The following is a 16,080-nucleotide window of genomic DNA, read 5'->3' on the forward strand; positions in this document are numbered from 1 at the left end:
TTTTTTTTTTTTTTTTTTTGTCTTTTACACAGCCTTCCTCAATTCCCTCCCTCTCACAGGCCTGGCATTCCTTATCTGAAGGAGGAGACCACTGACTGCCAAAGCTGAGATTCGAAGCAACGATCATCTTTCTGCCTTCCTTCCACGACGGTTTTCCTTCTCAGAAGTAGCCTAAGAGCTGGAGTTTGCAGGGCTCCTTTTTCCATGAGGGACAGGATCAACATGGGGTGTTCAAAGTGACAAAGTTGTGTATGAAAATGTGAACCCAAGAGAAAACTGGAAGGGAGTAGGAGAACTTCATAAGAACCTTTGAATGCTACGAGCGCCTAAAAACTGAGGGCAAATTTCTAATATAATGTTAAATAAATTATTAGTATCAGAATTAAATGAGTGATAGTTATATAAGAAAACACTCTTTTTCATTCTGTACTGTTGCAAACAAGATTGTCAGAAAAGTGGAAATTTGCCAAGAGAATGATTAACAGGAATGTATGGAAATATTATCATGTGGAGCACCCCTACCCAGAGTAAGATCTGTGTGGATCTCTCCCACGACAGTTTGCTCTCTGTGCTTTCCTAGGCCCTGAAGAGTCCTCTTCTGCCCTCTTGAGATTAGAATGGCCTTTGCTACAGCATAAAGGCAAAAAGGAGAACAAAGCATGTAGAGAAACAAACCAAGGAAGAAAGAAACTGGAATGCCAGGACAATGGATCTGGCAAAGACAGCAGGACAGCCCAGAGTTCTGCCTGCTACGGGACACAGTGCCTGTGTCTTCCCAGGACCAAAACTATCCCAAAGCATTGCCTTCACTACAGGTGCAGTCTGCCACAAATCAGCCACTCCCCACTGGGAGCACTCCCTCTCCCATGACTCCACAGGTCAAGAAGAAAATGGCTGTACAACTGTTGGAAAATATGTGCAGTAGAATCCTGTGGGAAATACGTATATATGAATAATATATATTATAAATATAAAATTATAAATATATATCACCATATTTATGAATAATATATATTATAAATATAAAATTATAAATATATATCACCATATTTATAGACTTTTTGGTGCTAGACAACGTTATTTCCATTTTAAAATTCCATATGAAGGGAAAATGCTTATTAGTCTAGTTAAGGTCTTTAGATAGATGTCACTATCTGCGTTACAACAGGCAAGCTGGATCCTGATAATCAGTGTTGTTCAGGGAGCAGATGGCATTTGCTGTTGTCTATATCTTGATAATTCTACAAGGATCTCGAGAAACATTAGTTAACACTGTGCTCTTTGTGTATTTTATGGAGTTAAGCGTGACTCATGAACACTGTCTTTTATCCACAAGGAATATTGACTACATTAAACGAGACAGTGAGAACCAATTTTGGAGTCATCCCAAACTGCTTTTGAATCAGGCTCTGTCTCTTAAGAGCAATCTGATCCCCTGTAATCTAAGCCTCCATTTGCTCATTTGTAAATTATAGATAATAATACCTACTTCATACATACTTTTATTGTGTAAATCAAGTATGACAGTGTACATAAAACACAGCATGGCATTTGGCATCTATTAAGTACAAAATAATTGGTGGCTTAGCTATTTTAAGACAATAAGTAATTACACTTTATAGATTACACTAGCTAGGATTGGAGACAGCTGTGTTAAAAGGACAAATTCAGAAACGGCATAAAGAAGATAGAAATATACACATCTCTCATGTCAAAGAAGCACGAAGAAGAAACTCTGGAATGTGCTCCCATATGATGCCCCTAAACTATTATCGGGGACACCAAAGCTATTGCTTTTGTTCAGTCATCTACACAACGGCTTCCATTCTCAAGATCACCTCGACGATAGATTCTACAGCTTCAGCCAAACATCTGAGCTTTGGTCCTCCGTGAGGAGAAGCAAGACAGGAAAAGGTACCCTGTGAAGCTGAGTCAACTCTCTTTAAGCCACCTTCCCAAGAGTCCTATAGAATTGCTTTGCTTCCATCTCATGTTCAGGCCTTGGTTAGTCGACTACGCTGTGCTGCATGCACATTGATAAGTACAACCTTTTATCCTAGGAAAACGATGTCCATCTAAAAATATTCAGGTTTGTTTCTAAGGACAAATGGAATAATGAATGTCGGGGAAGGCAACTGACAGTCCCTGGCACACGGAATAAGAAGAATAGGACCTCGATTAGATGATGTCAGGGCTGATAGAATGTGAACAGTCTCTTAATTCCAACATTTGGTCTCTAAGACAAGTCAACTATCACCCAGGGAGGCACCAGAGTATAGAAGGATGATTTGTGGGTCCCGGGCAAATACAACTCACTCACGCTTTCTGACTTCCCACTGGTCCACAATATATTTTCCATGAAATTCACCGCTGTTCTAATAAATGACTTTGGGGTTTTTAAATATACATTTAAGGTTAATAGCCAACTATTTTTTTTCAAACTTTCAATTTTTGTTTTGTCCACATTGCTTAACAGCTGGTGACAACCCAGCATAAAATATATTTGCTGTTAGAATCACTTTGTAATCACTAATTGTCATTTTACCACAGGCAATGAATACACTTTTGTCAGTTGCTCTATAGATACTATTTTCTAAGCCCTTTTTTATTTTCTTAACCCTCCAAGTACTTTTTAATGTTTTTTTTTCTAGCCTAACGTTTATCCTAGAAAGATGCACTTTGCCCTTCTTGAGACAAATAGCAATCTATTTTGCAAGATTGTTCTCATTCAAGAAAGTTCAGTTCCCCCAACTCAGTCTCATTCAAGCCAAAATTTGCAGCCTGTTAGAGTGCAATTTGACATTTGTCCATTTCTTAGGTTTTTCTAAATATAATATAATGAACCTTTTATCCTTAAAAATAAGGAACCACATATTGCTGAAGGCTTCCTAGTACATGGCACAAAAGCAAAATATTAGAAAATCTAGGCCCATGAGTTCTAAATGAATCTTAAATTAGAGTGATTCTATACCTCCTAACTAAACAGTTTTAATCATAGATAATTAATGAATAACAAAGAAGAACACATGGCACAAGGAAAGAAATTATATCGCTGTGTTTAGAAGGAAGGAATCTGGGGTGGCAGGGGTCTGTGCAGTCACAATACGACACCATGTCTGCCAGGTATAATTTCAGAAGAGGAAACCCAAAAAGTCCTTCTGTTTTCCAGAAACATGAATATACTTCTGTAACAAATTCTTTGAAAATATTTTAATAGGGAATTCCAAATTTTATCAACATGCATTTCACAAAAAAATGTGATACTTGGTTGGTAACTAAAAAGACAATAGATTATAAACAAGGCCTCGAATAAGATCTTGTTTGTTTATTAAAATAATATATATAAACATGTATGTTTTTAAAATTCTGGAAGGATATACAACTAGATATTAATAGCAAAAATCTTGAGTCTTAGAATTTTGAGAGTTTTTGCTCTTTTGCTTATATGTGCCCATATTTTTAAATTAATTCTAGATATATACTATTTTTCAAAAAAGAAAAAAATACATTTATATTTTAATTTTAAGAAACACACCTATCTGGTGATGAACAACTAGATATGAGGGAAATAAAATGGACTAATTTTGTGTTGCACATTTTTAGGAATGAACCAAATCTATTCAGTGACAAGTTAAGATTGTGTGGATAGAACACATTATATATGGGAAAATTATTATATCTCTCTATATCTACATACTGACACACGCAACAAAACATTTGGCCCTTCTAAGTTATCAGAATTTTTCTACTTCTATTTTTACACAATTCAAGGAAAAAAGTTTTTCTCCACAGATATGTATATAATAGTACTATTGTTTTTACTTTGATAAACTGGGCAGTAAATGAAAAATAAAAAAGTAACATGCTTATATGAAATTATTAGCTTTTAAAATGAATTTGTAATGTGTTGTACTTGAGCAGTAACACAGATATATGAGATATTATGATTTTAATCTAAAAACAAAGACAAAGTTTGAGGCACATACTGATTTATAATTAATGTATGTCAGTTCCAAACTCCTAGGGCCCCAAGGTCCACAGATTGAAGATGTCCACTTGGGTTGCTTCCACCTTCACTTATAAACCACCTAACTCATCTGTGTCTCATACAATGTATTAGTTACTTTTCTCTCATTGCTAAGACAAAATACTCAACACCCAAAATTGCAGGGTGGAAGGTTTATTTGCCTCACAGTTTGTAGAGGTTTCAGTCCATAATTGGCTGGCTCCAAGGCAAGATAGATGACAGAGGAGAGACAGGTCATGGCGTGCAGGAGGTAGCGAAGCAAGCAAGTAAAGGACCACAGCAGCATTTTTTTCTGGCCATTTTATAATCTAGGCTACTGGGATTAGGACAGTGACAAACCAATCAGTAGACTGATTTAGTAATCATCCCCCCTTAATCCTAGCATTGGACCATGAATTAATTACACACTCTAGATTCAGCCCCCTCTGAAAAAGTCCCACCTATGATGACATGAGGCATTGCAGGTACATCTAGACACAGCTATAACATACAATAAAGGCACCCTCCCCCCGGGAAGTTGGTCTTGTCCATATATCTTCATTCCCCTCCTCAGTTCCCACCTCCTTCTGCCAAGGGACAGGATACAGCAACAGGAGATAGAAGCCAACATGAGACAAAAAGCAGGTTATTGATTTAAAAAGTAGTGCCAAGTGATTTCTCCCATAGCACAGATCAAAGAGAAGTGTTCCTCTTGTACCTCAAAGCCCTTCTGAAAAGGATTCCATAGTACCTCATATTCTTGAGCAGTTCTGACAATGGAAAGAACCTAGCACCAGTGGCAGGTACTTCTGCTTCACATCATTTTGTATATGTGTGCTCCTTACATGTGTAGTAAATATTTATTTTGAACATAGCCTGTGACTACCATATTCTCCCATGTCCATTTCTGAGTCCACCTATTTCCAGTTATAAACCAATAGCAGAACCTAATACAACTCTGTATCCATTTGGATTAGAATCCTTTTGGAAAACCGTTCAAATAGGTGGTATTCAAACCTAAGAAAAACGTGTAAAATCATCTCTCAGAGGTTTGTTTGAATGAAAACCCAAGGAGTCTTTGAAGAAAGAACACACCCTGAAGCCATGTGAGCTGACTCATCACAATGTATAGGAGATTAAGATGACAGATTCAAAACTGAGTAATGTTTGAGTATTATGTCATTTAAATTTGTTCCCATCCTATTTTCCAAGGACAAGGAGAGCTGTGAGTGAAAGGTGAAAACTCTGCATTCTGAAAGCTCTATATATCACTAGGACACAGCAAAGTCGTCTCAGTCTTACTTAAGCAGAGAAAGGCAGAACATCTGGTTAATAAAGCAAATTAGAATGTCCAGAGGTAAACAGATTATCACCCAGAAATGCAGGATATCTGCTTGTAATTTAACTTTTTGTATTGCTACGTGTTTGCAGTACAGAATGTCTACATCCCTCATGCGTTGGTGTGTGTGCATACTTAATTCCCTTTGCAACCCTTTCCCTACCCTCCCTCCCTCCCCATCCCTCCATTTCTTGATCCCCTTCTTACTTGAGAAAGATCAATCTTCCTATTTCCTATTATCCATTACCTATTACTTTTGCTATTTATAGTTGATTATGAGAAACCATCTAATCTTTAAACTTGTGCATCTGATTTATCCCAGGGACATCTATGACTCAAGTGTATCCTTCTCTGTGGCAGAGCAGTGCTCCACTGGGTATAAATGCCAGATTTTCTTTATCCATTCATCTCTTAATGGACATATAGGCTGATTTCAAGAATCAGCTATTATCAATTGTGCTTCTATAAACATGGGTGTGCATGTATCACTGTAATATGTCTTTTACTCTTTTGGAGAAATATCTAGAAGGGAAATAGCTGGGCCCAATAGAATTTTAGTTTTAGTTTTCTGAGGAATTTCCATATTGATTTCCATAGTGGTTATAGTAGTTTACATTTCCCACTCACAATGTAGAAGGGTTCTATTTCCCTGTAGACACATCAACTATCATTATTATTTGATTTCTTGAAGATGGTCACTCTTTCTGGGGTAAGATGGAATTTCATTGTTCTTGTAACTTGCATTTCTTAACAGCCAGCAATATGTTGTGCATTTCTTCATACATTTATTGGCTATTTGTACTTCTGTGAGGTGTCTGTTCATGTTGGTTACCTGTTTTCTGTGTGTGTGTGTGTGTGTGTGTGTGTGTGTGTGTGTTTTGAGTCTTCTTGCAAATTCTAAGTTTTTTTTAGTTCTTTATATATTCTAGGTACTAGTCCTGCATGAGGGAGAGTTGAAAAAAAATTTTTCCCCATTCTGTAGGTTTTTTTCTTTACTCTGTTGGTTGTTTCTTTTGGTGTGCAGAAGCTTTTTAATTTGATATTATCCCTTTTATTCATTCTTGGTACTATTTCCTGTGCAACTAGGATTACAATTTATATGTATTGATGTACAGATCAGAATACCAAGTCAGACCGACCCAAAGGAAACTATGATTGTACTTATGAGATCCTAATGAGATAATTGACAATGTAAAATAGGAAGAAAAGGGCTAAAGGCATAGGGGAAGTAGGAGGGGTAGGGGAAAGTTAATAAGGGAAAAGAAAAAAATATAAGAAAATGAAAAAATGGAAATAGAGATTTTGTAAATGGGGAAGGGAGGAGGGGGTGAAGGGAGGGCAGGGATAAGGGGAAAAAATGAGAACCAAGACTTGTCATGTAAAGGTACAAGAGCCCTATGATGAATGTAATTGTACTGTATACCTAAAATGTACCAATAAACTCAATGAGGAAAAAAAATAAGTGGAATGAAAAGTTTATGTTTCCACCTTGGTACAACTGGACTTCATTGTAGCGAGCTGGCTTCAGGTTAGTGTTCACTTCTCAGGCCTGACTTTTGAAAAGCCTGAACAAACGCTTCACAGAGTAGGTTTCCAAGCTTCAGATATTATATTAACTACTCTTGTTACTTCTTATTTGTTAAAACTGGACCAAAGAACTCATTCTTAAATCATGCAAAATCCCTTCCCTAGGCAAATTCTGGACTTTATCGCTCTGGATATCTATCTCCTTTGACAAATGATTACAGGAATTTGTTGAATTTTGTGGGAATATTTCCCCCAGGAATGTAGCTTCTCCTCCTGGTTTATCTGCCCCTCTGCTTGTGTATGCTCCTTCGTGAGTCACTGGGGGAGACCAGGTGCCAAGATCCAGCTCAGGCATTCCCCCCTGGGACTGGCCCCTGGCCCCTGTGTACTAGGAGAGGATCACCCAGGTCCCAGTTTCACAGTCCAGCTTGCCAAGAGCCCAATCAGATGCACAGATCTTTGTTTTGTTTTCCCTTCCCTGAAATCATTCCGGAAGTTTGAGTTTCTTTTAAAATATATGTTCATTTGCAAATATATTCCAGCAGACTGACACAGCTGTTACAATTGATGACCCTGTAATGACACATTATCATCCAGAGTCTATAATTTTAATTATAGTTTACTCTGCTACTGTACATTGTGTGGATTTTAATAAGTACATGATGACATAAAGCCACCACCACATTGTACTATCATACAGAATAATTCCACTGCCCTAATACTCCTCCATGTTCTGCCAACTCACCCCTCCCTCCTATAAATTCATGGAACCCACTAGTGTCTTTATCTTCATAGTTTTGTGTTTTCCAAAATGTCATTTAGCTAAAGACATAGTATGATGGCTTTTCAAATTGCCTTTTTTACTTAGAAAAAAAGATTAAAGATTCTTCCACATCTTTTAATGGCTTGATTACTTGCTTTGCTTTTTTAGTGCTAAACACTATTACATTGCATGGTATACTGCACATACTTTATTTTCCCATTCACCTACTGAAGGATGTCTTAGTTGTTTTAAGTTTTGACAATTATGAATAAAGCTGCTATAAAACATAGATCCATAGTTTTATATGATCATATATTACCAAAGTACCAAAGACGGCGATTGCTGGATTGTATAACAAGATGAAATTTAATTTTGTAAGAAATCACAAATTTGTTTTCCAGAGTGGCTGTACCTTTTTGCATTCTCATGAGCAATGGAGGACTATTCTTCTTTTGCACATTTTCATTAACAGTTGGTGTTGTCAGTGTTCTGAATGTTCATCATTCTAACAGCCATGTGGTGGTGTCTCATTTTAGTTTTAATTGAGTGAAATTTTCATCAAGTCCCAGGACCCATGCCTGTCACATGAGATTACATGCTTTCCTCTAAGATTACTTCTCAAACTTACGGGGTTAGAACATCAGGAAACAAATCCCTCCAGAAGCACAGAGCCTACAGAATTTATCAGGAAAAAAACAGAACTAAGTCCAAAATGGCCCCATTTCTTTATTAATTTCCTGCTGTTACTGTAATATATTGCCACAACTTTATAGCTTAAAAGAATGAAAATTCATTATCTTACAGATCTAGAGGCCAAAAAGGCAAGATCAGTCTCATAAGATTGAAGGCGAGGTGTCAGTAAGGCCAGTTCCGTCTCCGTGCTCGGGAGAATCTACTTCCCTTCCTTTTCCCACTTCACCAGCTACAGGACACTATTTGTTAGGTGTCCCTCTTCCACCTTCAAAGCTAGCAGACTGGAATATTTCTGTTATCCTGTTGCTTTCTAATTTAGTGTTCAACTTTTCCCAATCTTCTGTCTTATAAGGATCTTTGTTAGGAATTTTGGTGCCGTTGGGAGGTGGTGAACTCTTTAGGTGGTGCAGTCTCACTGAAGGAAGTTAGGTCACTGGGAGTGAGCCCTTGAAGGAGGTATTGAAATCTTGGCCCCTTCCTCTCTCTCTGTATTTCCTGGCCAGCCAGGAAGAAGTTTCCTCTGCCATGTGCTTCACCCTGATATACTGCTTGTCACAGGTGCGATGGCAATGCAGCCAAGTAACCATGGATTAAAATCTCCGAAAGCATGAACCAAAATACCTTTACTTCTATACGATGATTTTCTCCAGTATTTTGTCACACTGACAGAAAGCTTTCACCCTGATATACTGCTTGTCACAGGTGCGATGGCAATGCAGCCAAGTAACCATGGATTAAATACCTTTACTTCTATACGTTGATTTTCTCCAGTATTTTGTCACACTGACAGAAAGTTAACTTCCTTATACTCACATCCTTGACTTTGTGATATTGGCAAGAACCTTTTGCCATATACATTCACAGGTTCTTGGGATTAGAATGTAGGCAACTCCAGAGAGACCACTGTTCAGTCTAGTACACTTGTCAATAAATATGCCAGGGCCTAAAACATTGTACAGACACTTGAATAGACATTTTGCCGTGTATCTCAGACTGCACCAGATACTGTATATGGGATAGAAAATGGACAAATCTTTGTCATTATTTTGTGGTTTTTGTTTGTTTGTTTGTTTGTTTTGTTTTGTGTTTTGGTCCAATTTGGGTCCTTGCTCTTAAGAGGCAGGAGGAGGAAACACCGAGCTAAACCCCCGACCCAATCTTTGTCATGCTTACCTTATTTTTGTTGGAATTATGGAATGTGTACCACTCTTGATATATCCTAATTTTCACCCCTTAAAATACTATACAGAATAAACCAAATTGATCCTATTTTCTCCCTTTTCTAACCATGTAAGGTAAATCTGTCCAAGTTACCTATAACAGATTAGTTCTGAATTATTAAAATAGAAATGAACTTATGACCGTTCACTTTTGTTGTACAAAAATCCATAATTCATAAGGCATCTGCTTCTGTAGATGGAAAGGCTGCTGCAGTTATTAGATCCATGGAACCCAATGGGAAGCAAATACATGGAGGAATTGGTATCACACCACAGTCAGATTTGTTTACTAAAGCAGGAGGAAAATTGAAGAATTAAAATGTTTAAATACATTTTTGTCAGTGGAGATCACAATGTTATAGAACCTAATTAATCAACATTTATATAATATGGCTTTTTATTATAGTCTAAAAGGCAAAGTACATTAATATTTTTAAAATTTAAAAAAACCTTTATAGCACTATGTCTTTTAAAACCAAACTAACTTCAACTATTATCTGCCATCAATACTATCACTTAAAAAAGAAACCAAACAAAAATATAAAGACTGTACAAAAAATTTTTAAGCTTTAAATGTATAGCAGAAAACCACAGAATTTAGCTGTTATTATACTACTGATAAGACATAACACAAATATTTTGGTTTCTCTGATCTTTAATTTTCTTATTTATAAAACGTGAGTTCCATTCGCTTCTTCAAAAGTTTATTATAACAAGTAGATGAAATAATGTGGCCTAAGTGCTTTGTGAAATGCTATACAAAAACTTATATGTATTATAAAAGGTCTGCTATAGACCGTAGCTTGTTCATAAAATACACTTCTAATTGTGTATATTTAAAAATAGTAGGCATTTTTAAAGTTTTACAAAGCACATTTGCATACCCCCAGAGGGTATCTCTAAAATTTCCATGTTGTTGAAGTTATTATTAATTCTTTATCAAATAAAACTTCTAGAAACAAAATTCTAGAAATAAGATTAGATTCAGGAAAAAAGCAAATGATTATGGTGCCAGGATGGATGAAACAAAGCACATCTAACAGCCAGTTTTTTAGTATTAAAAAAAAAAAGAATTCAGGAGGCTGAAGGTGTAGTTCAGCAATATAACACTTACCTACATACACATAGCCCTGGGTTCACTCCTCAGCACCACCCAACAAAATGGAGGAGGGGAGAGGGAGAGCCAGAAGATGATGGAGAACTGGAGAGGCAGGAGGAAAGGAAGAAGCGGAAGGAAAAGGAAAGAAAGACTATCCAAAGCAAAAGGAGCCTGGGTCCTAACAAGTTGTCTTAGTCATCTAATCTCTAATCTTTTGGCTTCTCCCAACCTGTGCCTCCTGTGTCCGTTTGACTGATAAAGACTATGATAAAAGTGTTTCCTGACAGAACAACAAATGTGAAAAGTTTTGTAACTTTTAAAGTGTTGCAGAAATATCTCACTTTACTGAAATAAAAAATGCTCTCAAAAGACCCTGCTTCAAACAGAATTTTTTAAAGTTAAAGGGTGGGATGTAACTCAGTGCCAAGTCCCTATATTCAATTTTCAATACTGCAAAAACAACAATAAATGTGCTCTTAAGAAAGCTACAAAATTATTTGTATGACTGGAAGGTAGAGTGACAAATAAATGTGAGAAAACAATTTAATGACTGAAATATATAGATATATTCACTTGATTCATAATCTTAATTTACCACATATTTTATAGATAAACTGCTCCTTAACATTTCCTAGAATATGTTAAAAATAGTAAACGCTACTGCACTGATGCTGAAAAGTAGTGCCTGTCTCCTGGAGTTGTCATAAGAATGTCACACATGGCTCAGTGAAAATCACCCAGCCCGGTCTTTTGTTCTGTGGCACCCAACCTCACCTCTGTCCCTCAACCAAAGGATTAAACCTGACACAAGGGGTGCTCCTGGGTTCTACCCCAATTCCTCAGCCAGTGTCCTTTCTGATTAGACCACATTGTGCTGTCCTGGGTGTTCCACATTTTAAGCAACACCCCAGCTGACATGTACACCAGTTACTGCTCACCTGTATCCAGAGGTCTGGATTCCAGATCACAGACAAATCCTTACACTTAGTTACATCTTTTCCAATTCTCTACGAATCTGGATTTTTATTCAGAGAACATTATATATAGCATCCACTCAATAAATATGTATTGCTGAATCATTCTCGTATATCCCAATTTAAGTAAATAATTTAAGCTTCTTTACTTTTTAACTCAGATAGCATTGTTTACTTGTTCATAGCTGTGCTGAAACATTTTATTCCTAGAATCACTAAATGTATTCATAATTCACTTCAAGTGAGCAAATTAAATCTGTAAACAATCATTGATAGTCATGGATCTGATCTGAATACAGCAGATTGTTGTGTTCTAACAAAGTAAGTAAGCTAGAGTTTTTTACTTATTTATTTTAAAACGAATGTTGGCTTTAAAGTGTTACATGTACCATTTACCAATTTAGTCTGAGGAAAACACAGTTAATACCTTTTCATACACCCCGTTATATTTTCAATATGTAAAATGAGGTTTATCACATATGTTTTGTACTCCTTGCTTTTTTCCCTTAACAAGTTCTTGAATATCTCTTTTCATAGGTCAATAGCATCAATCCTAGATGGTCAACTGATTCTCCATTTCCAAATATTTTAGGTATGTCCTTGAATAACTCATTTGAAGAGACTGACAACAGTGATAAAATATTAATGACATATTTTTAAAATTTTGTCTAACCATGCTTTAGTAATTGGGTTAGGTTATGTTTATTTTTCATGTCCAGATTTGACAAAGGCTTTTATGTAAAGCAGTGTTATACTGAAGAGAGGATACATTTCTTTAAATTTGTTAGAAATCTAGTTAGAGTCTACAATGAATTACAAGAAATATGGTAAAGAAATTATAAAGGTTCTTGAGTGCTATATTGGAAGTCTTAACCTAAAAAGTGACTTAAGAAAATCGCATAATGCATACATGACTCAGCCAACACTTACTAAGCCTACCTTGTGCTGGACACTGTTGTATAATATTCCAATAAAAATCTGTATCTGTGGGGATTTCACAGCCTAGCCAAGAGCACATTCAAGTGAACAATTCCTAGCAGACGAGGAGATAATATTTCAGAGCTATGGTTTTGGAGGGCTAAAATACAAGATTTAAGAACCTAGAGAAGGGCTAACTAACCTACCCCAGAAAGGACCAAGAGAGATGCTGTAGCTTAAGCTGTAAGTACGATGAAGTTGGGCCACAGTCAGGGAAAGAGATCTAGAAGTAAAGTAACTAAATTATGGAGATAATAAAAATCATGGCATATTTGAGATTATAAAAGCATTTAGAGGAGTATGATGTGTTTAAAATTCAATGATGAGCTAGAAAAGAAAATAGTTCCTCAATTCCTTGTAAATTATGAGTGCAAATACTACTTTGAAGGAAAAAGGTTTATTACAATAACATTTACATATTGTAATATCATTAGCAAATACTTTTCTCTCAAAGAAATACATGTTGTAAAATGATAGATTATTAAAATTCATAGAACTGACCAAGGTGTAAGAAGTAGACTACCCTAAACTGATCATGGGAATAAATATTGCAGCAAATTTTGTGGAAAAAAATTTGACACTACACTGTAAGAATATTTATCTGTCTTTCCATCCTCTTATTCAACTCTGCTTCTAGGAATTTGACAGGAGATATTTTCATGTTATGGCATAATTGTATTTTTATAAGTAAAAAGACACAAATAAAATTTAAGTATACAAATATTCATCACAGAATCACTCATAATAGAAACAAAAGAGAAACTACGTGAATTGAGAGCTACAATTGAGAACTACGAAAAGTAAATTATGTTTCTTATATATATTCATACTTGCATTAAATACATGATATAAAATGTTATGTACTGTGTGATTTAGTTTTTATAATAATATACAATTTAATATAATTAAATAAATATATATACATAATAAATATTCATATATCTATATAACTGAAAATATTTATGCCAAATAGAAGCAGTGGTTATTTTTCAGAGGTGGATTACTGTTTTTAAATTTTTTCTTTATCTTTTCTTTTGTATTTTTCTAACTTTTTACAATGAAAACATTAATTTCATAATTGGAAAAAAAAAACTTCTCTAAGACTGAAATAACACAGAGCAAGACAAATAAATGGACAATGCATCAAAACAGTAATTTCACCTCACTCTTATAAATTCTGCTAGTCTAAGGTTATTGTATACTAGGCTCTGTGGATTGAACGAGGTCATTACCTTACATGTCATTCATCAAAATGAATGTTTAAAATATCTTTCTGTTTAAAAGAGTCTCAAGGGATTTGGTAAAATGCCTGCATGAATGCATTATTAAATGTGTCCAAGAGGATGCTGATTTGAATTTATAAGTCAACTTCAGAAGAAAATGAATGAGGGCACCACCACATTCATGTCCTTTTCCAATTTTACTTTTCATTAGTACATGTTTCCAGGACGTAATGATTATATTCCCCATAGGCAGTTCATACATATGCCATAACACTATGTAATAGTAACTTTCTGGTCCTTACACAAATTATGTCAATGCAATCATTGTCAAGGATATCCATCATTGGATTTTGACTCATGGGAATAATAGCTCATAAATATTTTCAAGTCATATGATTGCCTTATTTATCTAGATAAATATTTTTTCAATCCCTGAGGAAACAGCTCTTAGGGTAACTCTATGGCTACTAATGATTTTACCACCATTTTAAAAGGTTTTGCTAATTTAAAAAAAAATAGCGATATGGATTCAATTAAAGATGCCTTCCAAAAAATAAATATAGTAACTATGCATTAATTGGAACAGAATTCCAGAATTTTCTTAGGCACAGGGCCTTCTGAAGATGATCTCGCATGTTAATATTTATGGCAGGTCCGCTGGGAAGTTATATACAACAGGTAAGTCTTAGGAAAGGTAAGGAGTAGGAAATTCCTTGGAGAGCCATAAATATCCAAGCCTGCTTTAACATGCTACAAGGGAAGCAAGGCAATCCATTGGCTAAATAATGGAATTGAACTTTCTAATTGAATTTTCAGCAAGGTAAATACGATTGCATTTTATCCGTGGAAAAATAAAGTCGATTTTTGTATCTTTTAACCCACTTCCTTGCCCATTCAAGATAATTTTTAGTCTTCAGTCTTATCAGTGTTCTAGAAATCCCTCTATTTTAGGAGCGGATGTATCAACTCAATCTTATTTTATTGCAAAGTATACTCTTGTGATGAAAGTATCTTTGCAAAATTCTTTATTGTGAATTTATTTTCAGGTTGTTTCAATAATTTCATGAATAGAGTCTGAAACGAGCCTGAGATTATCCTAGATTAGGGATGGGAGTCACCATGGTATGCACCAGGGCAGTGATGAGAAGAAGTAAACATGCTACTCAAGTAAAGTAGCACCTGATTTGGTTGCGTGTTTTCATTTTATGAAAGAATACTGCCAGCTCCTAAATTGAGCGTAAAATGACAAATAGTGCTATGACTACTTCTATCTACAAGACAAAGGAGATAAACAAAATTATTTCTAAATTCCTTTCCATTTTTACAATACTATGATTCCACTTTCTCACCATAACATGACATTAACGGCTACCCAATGCTACAGAAGCATTTGAAGAATGTTTTTAATGACTGTAGACTGCCAACTATCATTTTCCATGTCACTGGCCCAGAAAAAGGCTTGAGGTCCATTTGTAATTTATGGAAACGAAGGCCTTAGAAGATCAAACTAAAGTAAAAGTCTCCTTTCGAGTGTTTCTTCAGAAATGCATTTTTGTGGGAATAATTAGAGAGAGCATTTCTTAATGGATATTCAATATTTTGGCCAAACCATACAAATCTTCATTATCCTTAAAAACAGAAATGATTAATTAGAGTAATGATAACCAATCTTCCATGCCAGTTCTCAGAAAACAAATGCATCTCAGAATATTCCTAAGCAGATATTTATCTGGGCAAAGATGGAGCCTGGCAGATTTTTCAGAGGTGACAGTTGAACAACAAAATCTCTCCCGCTCTGTAAATCATCCATTTTCCCTACAGTATTTTCTAGAAATGAGGAGGAATCTGGGAGGAAGTACAATGAAAAAGTAGAAAAATGGAATTTAATTAGCATCCGAACACTGAATCTTGAAGATTCAATAAAATTGTATGAAAATGCAGTGAAGTTCTGAGCACGGGCATCACTATCTGAGGCCAAGCAGCTATGAAGAAGCCACACATAGTCTCCATCCTTCTCCACCAGACACAAAGCAGCATCTCGCGGAGACAGCTGAGGGCGAGGGGCAGCAGACCTCCAAGAAGACTAAGAAAAAGGAACAGCAGGAGCTCTGTCCCTGAGGAAGTCATTGCAAGTTAGAATCCTGAGATCTCTTGGAAAAGGGTTCCCCTGAGGGTCTCCCTTGAGGTTCACATGGAGATTCAGAAATAAGTAGATATGGGTGTCAGTTTCATTGATTACATTTTCACCAGAAAGACAA

This window comes from Fukomys damarensis, unplaced genomic scaffold (genome assembly GCF_012274545.1).
Source record: "Fukomys damarensis isolate Sample0158 unplaced genomic scaffold, DMR_v1.0_HiC HiC_scaffold_18, whole genome shotgun sequence".
NCBI lineage: Eukaryota > Metazoa > Chordata > Mammalia > Rodentia > Bathyergidae > Fukomys > Fukomys damarensis.